Source organism: Octodon degus, unplaced genomic scaffold (assembly GCF_000260255.1).
Source record: "Octodon degus isolate 3935 unplaced genomic scaffold, OctDeg1.0 scaffold00006, whole genome shotgun sequence".
NCBI lineage: Eukaryota > Metazoa > Chordata > Mammalia > Rodentia > Octodontidae > Octodon > Octodon degus.
In genome coordinates this window covers 369,705-380,556 of record NW_004524582.1, presented here as the reverse complement: position 1 = coordinate 380,556, position 10,852 = coordinate 369,705, and positions in this window count along the sequence as shown.

The window sequence follows — 10,852 nt, the reverse complement described above, 5'->3', positions numbered from 1 at the left end:
CAGGTGCTTTAATGCGCTGAGCTATTTGCCTGGCTCACCACTGATATATAAATATGGATCAAGGAAATGTGTTCATCTGCATGGTGACACCTAACCAGCAGGTGTCATGCAAAATCCTATGTATGTGTTTCTCTGCTTGTTGTTGTCATAAGAACAATGGATGCAACTCAGCAAAAGTTCTTATAAGATTTCTATGCCAAGAACTGTCTTCTTTCCCCTTGAGAATAAACTATAAGTTTAATAAAAATGAATTTCTATTTTGAGGGAGAGAAGCCAAGCGATTTTTGACATTGCCAGGCTTGTAGCTCAAATATAACATTCTTTAATTTTTTTCATTGAGTTCTACCACTGCATTGTTGCTTGATAATTGTGCTATTTCAAAATGCATAGAGGGCACAATAAACTTAGGGCTCCTTCCAGTGACATTGATTTTGTTCCTCTGATAAATGGTATAGGCTATTGTTGTAAAACAAAATCATAAAGATTAATGATTCTGTGTCCTAGACTGCACAAATGCTATTATTCATCGCCAAATATGCTTATTAAACACACAGAGTTGCTTCCCTACTCACAAGCAAGAAGACAGTCACACCCTTATTTAGAGCTGCTCATATCATACTGCAATTTTTTAAATTTCATAATGTATTGAATGGGAACTTTTCCTGGTTGAATCCCACTTTATTTCATGCAGTAGAAATCCCATAGCTCTTCACACTTTTTCCCTTTTCTCTGTTATCTATATCATTCTCAATATTTAAATCAGCCATGTATTGTATGTTTGCTGTCATAATTTCTTTCCAAATCACTAACATTTGTTAGACATCACTGGGATAAAGGTTGGATTCTGAGGTGCCTTAATAGTCATCTCCTAAATATTTAGACAAAATATTTAACTAGAATCTGTTATATGTGATTGTATTTTCACTCAAGCTAATGCAAAACACAGTTTGTGCCCAGTGGGTGTATAAACTGATTATGAATCAACAAATGGCTCATGCCTAGCAGTCAGTCATTAGTAATCGCCAATGTTTATTTGGGATCTTAAGGGCTCATGATTTTTCTTAGCCAGAACCCCAGATTGAAGAATGATAAGACACTTCCTGTTCTTTGATCAGTTGGCTCAGCACAAAATGAAGAATTTTTTTTTCAGGTTGGGGGCTTCCTAAACCAGCTGAGCTTTAGAATCAACTCCACACCCTAAACTCACAGATTTTTGGTGTTTAAATGAGGAGCCTTAAGGAATTGTATTTTTGTCTCTCTCACTTAGTTACTTTTTCATGGTTAGAATAAAACACTGATAAGTTAAAGAAGAAAGATTGATCACAATTTGTGGACATTTCAGTCCGTAGTTGGCTGGCTGCAAGGCAGGGCAGCAGGTGGACAAGAACTGCAAAGAAGCAACTGTTCACAGCATGGCGGGCAGGAAGCTGGGAGAGGGATCAATGGGGGAGCGAAGAAGGGAGACACGCCCCCAGGCCACACCCCCAGGGCCCTGCCTCCTTCAGTCAGACTTCACTGCCCAAATCACTTTTAGCTATCAACTCACCAGATGAAGAATCCACTGATAAGTGTCTCACCGCTTGGTCCAGTCCGATCTGAAAGCTCCACCTAAAGGTACAGGAGCCTTCAGGGCTCATCTTCATCGAAGCCTTAGCGCTCTCCATGAGTGGAGCTCAGGAGTCCAGGGATTCTGGTGCCCTATTCTCACTGCCGATGGTTGGATTCTGCTGACCATATTTTAATTGTCAGCTGGTTTCTTATGAAGTTCTACCAACATAGCTCACTAAAAGGAGACTGGGAAGCAGATGGAAGGACTGCAGTTATCACTTCCTGTTTGCTTTCTGTTAGGATAGATATACAGCTACTTTCTCTTAGTTCACTGAAAGGAAAGGTTTGTACTAATATTGATTAGACAAGATATGTCTGCATCTTGTCTTTTGAATAACTACTGTGAAGATAACAACATGCAATGTAATTTTGTAACTGTCCTACTAACCTGTTCTGAAACTGTTTCATTGCTACTTTTTCTTTTTTCTCATCAAAATGAATAAAAAAAAATGGGCTTTTCTTCAGGCTGCGGAGATAGCTCACTGGTCTAAGCAACTGCTTGGCTGTGCTGGCCCCATTCTGAGCCTGCCACCACAACTGAGCATGGTGGTGCACGCCTGCAATCCTAGACCTGGGGAGGCTGATACAGGAGGGTCACTGAGCATCTGGGCTGAGTAGCAAGACACTGCACCAAAATCAGAATTCTCCCTCTCTCTGAATTTTAAGTCTACTTCTCTGGTGCTCCTAACTCTCTTTTGATCCCCGAGAGCACCTGCACAGGTGGGAAGTGGTGCTCACCAGATGGCTGTTGTCCTAAGAGCAATGTGTCATCGGTCAGGTGCCTTGAACAACAGCAGTTTGTTTTCCACGGATCTGGAACCTGGAAGTCCAGAATCAAGTTTTCTGAGGAGGGCAGTTTTGGCTTGTAGGCAGTTACCATTTCACAGTCTATTTCGATTTTTCTTTGTACGTATGTTTTCTTTTTATCTTCTTAAGAGTATCAATTGTATTGTTTTATGGTCCAACAGTTATGGCTTCATTTAGCCTTAACCTCCTTTCAAGGGTCTCATCAGGGATTAAGAGTTTAATATATGACTTCTTTTTGGGGTGAGGACATGAATTACTCCATGATGTAGTGCTTCCTTTGAAGTATGCGACTAAATCCCCTGGGCCTTTTCCTCTCAGCACCAGAAGCCCAACACAAACCAGCCAGAGAATTGTCCTAGGATGCTAAATCACAGGTCTTCAGTTACTCCTCTGATCTTGAGGTTCTTATAGCCCCAAGCCTTCTCTTGCTTCTTCCAGCAGTGTCTAGGTGGTGCCTGTTTCCTGCCTTTACTTTTCCATTAACCTCTGCACTGCCTTTGGTTCTTCCACTCAACACTTGTTAACCAATTCTACACCAAACCTCCTTCCTTGAAATGCCTGGTGTGGTTTCTATTAACAATCTGTAAGAAATTAATGAACTAGCCTTGGGAATGAGTGGAACTTTTCCAGTCGTATTACCTTCCGGTGCAGAACAGAAACATGCCTAGAATGTTTATGAAATAGTGGAAAGACCACTGTCATTGAAGTGAAGTGACTGGAGAGCAAGCATTTGGAAATGGTGAGAAATGATTTCAGAGCCAGGTAACTTTGTTCACAATTGAAATTTATTTAAATTGCAGAAGACAGCCATAACACAAATGTAAAAAATATTATTATAGATGATATATGTTTGAACATATTTAGGATGATAAAAGGAAAAATCAGTTATGAGCCAGTTGTACTCATCAAAGTCAGAAACAGTGCAGGGGCTTTATTAGAGGAGGCAATGGTAGAAGTAGGAGATCTAAGAATGTATTACAATAATAAGCTATTGTTATATTGAGATGGGGAGATTATTTCCACATCAGACTGAAAACTGGAAAAACAGAGTTTATTAATAAAGCCAACCATTGGACCCTTCCTAGGTTACAGATCTTAAATGTCCAGCCGGCGTCCCAACCCACTTCCCAATCATAACAGATCAGAAGCACATCCGGCCTCCTCCTTAGTTTCATCTCTGCTGAAATACCTTCTTCGTTTCCATGACAACTGCAATGGAATGCCATGGTTGACTCAAGAAGTCACCGGAGTCTTCTTTGTAATTAGTTCTGTTTTTGTCTTATCTCTTTCATGTTTACTTTGTGTAACAAAGATGGGGAAGGATTGAAGGAGTGACAGCATCTTAACAAAAGTGGGGAAGGTGGCTTAAAGGCTAAATTAGAACTTCTTTTGCTAGGATAAAATCAATCCAACTGAGAGCCACTACCCCCTACAATAAAATGGTAACTAAATGTATGTTAGGATTGAATCAACCATATTTGCTAATTAATTGACTATAAGACAAAGGAAAAGGAAAAGTAGTCAAAATGACCTCAAGGTTCTGGTGTGCAGTTGGAACAGTGAAGCTTCCATGAACAGAAACAGAGCCATCTTTTTTTGTTAGGGTGGGGGACAGACAGCAGGAGCTATGTGTTGAACATGTTGACCTTGAGGTGTCTACCAGATACCTTAGATGTCACTGGACTCTTGTACTGCAGATGTGAAGTTTTATTCTCAGATGGAGATAGAAAGTTAAGGTGATATGGATAATATTTAACACCATGAACTTGAATAAAATCTGGGGAGTACACATATGATAGTGATGAGATATGCTAATATACAAAGATGGAGTAAAGGTGTGGAAACATTAATCGATGAAAGATCATCCCCCCAAATCGGAGCAATTCTAGGAATAGTGGATATCATGGGAGGTAACAATGAGAAAGTTTTCTGGAGGAGAGAGTGATAAGCAGAGGCAGTTTTTTTGACAGGTCAGCTGTGAACAAAGAGACTGTCACAACTTGAAAGTCACCAGTGCCCTTGCTTCATAAAACCTAGTTTCCAAGGAGCAATGAGGCCCAGTGTCTACTCAGATTGGGATTAAAAGAGAATAGATGCTGGTAAAAATAACAGCCAGAGACTGCAGACAACTTATGTCATTTTCTTTCTTCTGTTCTGCCTTTGCACCCTCCCAGCCCCTCCCTGCCTCTCTTTCTTATAAAGGATAAGACAGAAGGGGTGGTAAGTGAAGTGGTAACATGGGGAAAGGATATTGGAGTTATTCAAAAATGCTTTTAGAAAACTACATGTGTGTGTGTTGCTGGTGAAAACCACTGAGATAAAAATCTGGTGATTCAGAAGGCAGGGGAGAGTTGTTGCACTGAAGTTCCTCAGAAGGCAAGAAGCTACAGGATGTAGTCTATAGGTTAAGAGCTACCCAGTGATAACCAAGTGCTTCATGACTGCTTTTGAATCAGGAATCATATTTTACTTGCTCACTTAAAGCTTGTGGATGGCTTCCTACTGCTTTATAAGTACCACACACTAACTGATTGTGCTACTGGAGTCCCTTCTTACTGCTTTACCAAAAAAAAAAAAAAAATCTACAATCCTTGCCCTTGCTTTTAAAGTTTGACAGTATTTGACTCACCTACAGAGTCAAATGGCTTACATAAATTATCTATTACAACTCCCCCTTCCACACGAAGTTCAATCACCCTTTATGTGTCATAAACAGAGCTAGCTTCCTCTTCTTCCTCCTTCTTCTCCTCTGCCTCTTGTTTTCCTCTCCTCTCCTCCTCTGCCCCACTTCTCTTTTTTCCTTCAAACTTTTTCAACTTGCTATAACCTTTCCCTAGTAACCTATTCTTTTGATGTTTTATTGGCTTCCTGTTTTTTATATTTATTTTTTGGCCTAAATGCTTTTTCACAACATCTTTTCTTAATATCTTTATATAGGATAGACCCAGAAATTTATCTATTAATATTTTGTAATTATCTTATATCTATTTCTTTTCTTGCTCATTTTTTCCCAACAAGAGCATAAATAGCTCTAAAACTGAGGAAAAAGTCCTGCACACACAAACATGTTCTCATAAAACCTCTTTATTAAAACAAAACTATGACCTCAGTGTCCCAAAGTTGTCTAGATTTAAAGAGCATTTATTGCTTTTAGTATACATGCAACCATAATTTGAGTTCTCACACTGGATAATTATAGGAAATCTAGTTCTTTCCTTTGAGTTTTGGAGCTCTCTTCTTATACGTCCTAGAAATGAATCCTGCCTTCCTTGCAACATCTCTTTCTCCCTTACAAGTTCCCTCCAGCTGTCTCATGACCGACTTGTCATTTCTGAGCACCCTTTATCCCATAGCATAGGCACAGGTCCCTAAGCTCAGCTACTAATGTTCTCTTATGTAAATTTATTAACCTTTGAGGATAATAAGTTGGCAACAATAACCTATTTAATACTTGCTGTGAATAGGCACTGTACTAAAAATATTATTTCTACTTTATGTAAATATCTGTATAAAGAGACATTTTTATTTCTGTATACCTAATATATGTTTATATAAGTATTAAAGCTAATGAATGCATATAATTATGCATATTATATATCTTAACACTTAAGATATATATATATATAATATATATTATATATGTATCTTATCTGTCTGTTTATCCATCTAGCTACATAGTTACCCCACCAACAGTTATGATGTAGGTTTGTTATTCTTATTTTATGGATAAGACTCTGAAACATTGAAAATGTTTTATGTTTCCAAGAATGTGCAACTGATAAGTTAAACCAAGATCTATGCCTCAGAAGTTGGCTTGCAGATTTATCTTTTTTTATGTATTTAGTACAGAGTCTACAGGGTCTCACTACACAGATCAGACTCTTAGTGATTCTGCTCTTTACAGCCTCCCAAGTGTTGGGATTACAGGCAGGTGCCACCACGCCCGATTTCAATTGCATCTCAGTGTGTCCCAGGGGTGGGGGCAACACGGCAGGCCCTGGGATCAACCCCCCGGCCCTTGCATCTGCCTAAGCAGGCGCTTTAATCTCCTGAGCTATTTGGCTAGACCCTAGATTTATGGTTTTTATATTTATTTATTTATTTATTTTGCAGAACCGGAGATTGAACTCAGATCCTTGCGTTTGCCAGTCAAACGCTTATCCTACTAAGCCATCTCCCTGGCCCCCTAGATTTATCAAGGAAAGGAAATTATAATGCAGAGAAGGAAAAATTTAAATTAGTTGTCTAATAACTTTCTTCTTTTAATATACTGGCCATTCTCACTGATTCAAATTGTCTGAGTGTTGGATGTATTGTCTTTCCAATGCTGGCTTATTTCCATATTATGGGAATTTGATTTTCTCTCTTTAGGGTGAATTTATTCTTTTAATTCTATTCACTCTCACTGCTTCTCCTCAGAGAAAAGGAACCAGTATGTCTAAGCAACGTCATAATCTCTGCAAACACCGAATCACCTCCAAGTAACTACATCCTTTTACATGCTGGAAGAACAAAGAGCCTTAACAGCATGGTCTGAAGCACGTGCATTTTCATTTCTCTACTGCCTTGTGTCTGCATGGTAAAAAGTGCCACCAAAGAAACTCCTTTAAAAACAAAGAGAAGACATTAACATTCGCCCTAGAATTTAGAAATGGTTTTAGTCTTTAACCTGAGATACTCTTGTCCTTGCTTTATATGCAAAATAAAAAGGTTACATGAAACAACACTGACATTTGCTATTCCTACCAGCTAGGAAGAAGCAGCAAAAAGAGACAGCATGACATATGACTTTAAATGCTAGAGTGGACTTCTAGAAAATAGCAGCGTTTTGTTCAGCAGAGATGTACTACAATGCCTGAAGCCAGAAGTGAAAAACCCCAAGTGATCATTACAAACCTTTAAGAGTGCATTCATGTGAAGAGTTTTGCTCGAAAAAGCCTCTTTTGAGGAAAGAGGCTCTTATAAAAGGCTGAGTCTCATGGATACACTCAGAAGATTGAGACTTCTGGTGTATCGGGATAATATAATTAGAACAGTAGCAATATAAGTTGTCATCGATTAATCATTTCTCAAAAGGGCCTACTGTTAAGATTTGGGTAGAAAATTTGCCCCAATATTTCATGCTTTCAGAAGTAGCTGTTTCCAGGGTGATGGGTCAAGAGGGTGCTATGCTCACCAGTGGACTATATCAATCCACTCAGGAGTTGATGGCTGAATGTGCTGGGGCAGGGCCTGGTGAGAAGAGGAGGCTGCAGGGGTGTGACCTGCAGGCTGCATTTGGGTCCACAGCTCCTCCTCCCTCACTCCTTGTTTTCTGTTGCCACAGGCTGAGTAGGGGTCCTTTTCCAGACCTTTCCATCTTTGATTCTACTTTCGAACTGGACAATGTAAACTGACCCCTCTGAAACCCAGAGCCAAAATAAATTTCTTCTCCCTTAACTTGTGCATATCAGGTGCTTCGTACCTGCCACAGAAAAGGGCTTGATGCAGGCAATGAGCTATGTTAGCAGCAGGTAATCAAGCAATAACCAAACAGACACAAATCTCTGCCTTCAAATAACTGGTGTCTAATACTACTTACCAGCTACCAGACACTGTGTGCTATTTTGGGAGATCTTTATTATTATTGTTCTTCAGTCAAATTTTGCAGTAGCTTTAATTTGAAAAATATAGTATAATATGGAATAAGAAACAAGACACTTGGAAGGACTGACTCACTGACCCTGGGGTAAGCTAGGGAGTTGAGTCTTAAAACCAGATTTGGCGACTCTGAGGCACAGCAGCCTTAATAGTTTCTGTTAAGGACTATTTGTGCATCTCCAAGTGTTCTCAGCTTTGTGCGTGAATTCCCTGGTCCTTTACCACTTGATCCAGGCTCCCAACTTCCACTGCCTTATCTCTTGGTGTTTCTACTCATTGTAGATTTGCTGTCCACATGCACTGAGTGTATTCATTCCATCCAGCCGTACGCACCATCGGTGTCTGTTATCGCAACTATCATATTTCTGAAGACTGCATGTTGCAATCAGCATCTCTGTGCAACTCCACTTTATGTGGCTTTTATCAAAATATCAATTTTAGGTCCATTAAATTGTCCAGTAAGGGATTATTTAGGTGTTCAAGTGAGCAAAGTAGTTTCAACATGGTCTTGTGCACACATAGACCAAGATTTAAGGCACAGACAGTTTTCATGTGTTCACTTTATTTTTACAAGCACAAGATATACACATGACACTGAGTGTCTTGTGAACTACATTTGTTTGTACAGTTCACCATTTGTTGGTCAGAAGTACCTGTGCAGGTGGGAGGAGAGTAGCAAAGTCATGTCCATTACTCTCTGAAAGCCGTTTCTTAACCATGTGTGGGTGACACACACTCCCAGAGGTGCTTGCTCTGTGTCATTTTTTATCTCACTTCTGAGTCTCGGTGAGCGCAGCTACTTTAGAGGCTCTGAATCCTCATAGGCTTCTCCATGACTTCTGCCTTTGCAGTTCCGTGTCTGACATGACTTCTTTCACTAGCTGCTTGATGAGACTCGGTCTCTGCCCAATCCCTCTTGTGGTCTCCTGTTGCCCAGTTATGTGAGGTCTGCTTCCAGTAATACATTCTTCATTCTAAAACTCTCAGCCTGACACTTCTTCATGGATTAAACTTCGGATGGTTCACCAGCAAACATGAATGTTAATCATCCACACGATAGAAAGCAAGATGGCAATTAATTACCTTCAGATAGAATTTATAGAATTGTTACTTAAAACATGTCTGATCTCTTAAGAAGAATTTTCCTACTGGGAAAGACCATATATTATACATGACTTGATAATGTAGTGCCTTGGAGGTTTTTCCAAACAGACCTCCTCTCTTGTATTGATTTAGGAAGGGACGCCTAACATTAGCAAGGTGAGAGGTGAGGGACAGACTCTGTGCCAGATTCCCCGACAAGATTGATTTGCATGTAATACAGAAGATAAAATCTCTGACTCTTTTGGGGTTTTTTGAATCATTGTCATGGAACACAAAAAATTGTTAAGCTGAAATTAATGAACCACAGTTGTTTGTGTAAGTGTCTAAGGAAAATATGTCAAAGATTGTTATAATTCTAGTAAGCTGACAGGGAAAAATATTTATTAGTTACACCTTGAAAAGATGAAAAAGAGTTGGAGATCATTTCAAAATATGCATTCTGCATCACTGAAGAGCATGGTTTATATAAATAATTTATGATCTCACTATTTTATATTTAATGTGCACATTAACTTTCATGAGTATGTGGGAATTACTGAAAACTTCATTTCATATAAAGTATTTCAGGTACTTTGTCTCATGCATTTAAAATACATTGCTCAACATGCAGCTGATTCAATTTTTTTGTTCAGTTTAGTGATGTCATTCTAAAACAGTTTTAGATTTACACCAAAGTCGAGAAGATAACATTTTACATTAATATGAAACATCTTTTAAAATAAATTAACCAAGCTTAAATATGCCATGAATTCTTCCATGTAAGGAACTCTAAATGCAGACAAAGAACAAAATAAATGACAGAAAATTTGAATTAGGGAGATAGATTTTTTTTCAAATGGGAAGAGGACCGAGAGAGGGAGGGATAGGGGAGGACACTGTGGGCAAGGGATGAACAATGATGTGTTACGTTCATGAACCAAGATCTCCAAGAAATGAAATCGTTATGTACCACAAACATTGAGTAATAAAAATTAAAAATCCAAAAAAGAAAAAAAAATTTAACCATGATTAACATATTACAAATGTAATACTTCTGTTCACAAATGCCTCTTTTTGTAAGGAATTGGTTTGCAATCAGAAGCACTTGGCAAAATTGTGGCTTTGTGAACTCTACACAGGTGCCAAAGATGACCAGAGTCATCTTCTCAGCAGGACCAGGAATGTGGTCATTTTCAAATTCAGTTCATGAATCCAGGTAACCTTGTGTTATTAACAACTCCTCAGATTATACTTCAAATAGGTTTTCCTGGGTTTTAACCAGAGTCCCTTTCTAGTTTACAGTCTCAGTCCAGAATATGACACTTGTGTTTCCTTTGTTCCTCTGCCTCTGGCAGGCTCAAACTTTGCCTCATTTTAGACTTTTACAGTTTTTAGAAGGAAAACTCAAGTAGCCTATAAATGTCCCTCAATTGAGATTTATCTGAATTGTGTCTCCTGGTTACCCTGGGCTTATGGGTAGTTTTGAAGAAGGCTACAGATAAAATGTCATTAAGTCATTGCATTGAGTCAAGAGTAGTTTGACTCACTACTGTTGTTGCCCCCCCACTTACCTGGCTGAGACAGTGTTTGTCGTGTTTCTCCACTCTACAGTTATTGTTTTCCTCCTGCCATATTGTGACCATATCAAGTCACTATACTAATGTGCTGGAGCCAACATAAGAAAATGTCATGTGCTGAGTACCTTAAATAACAG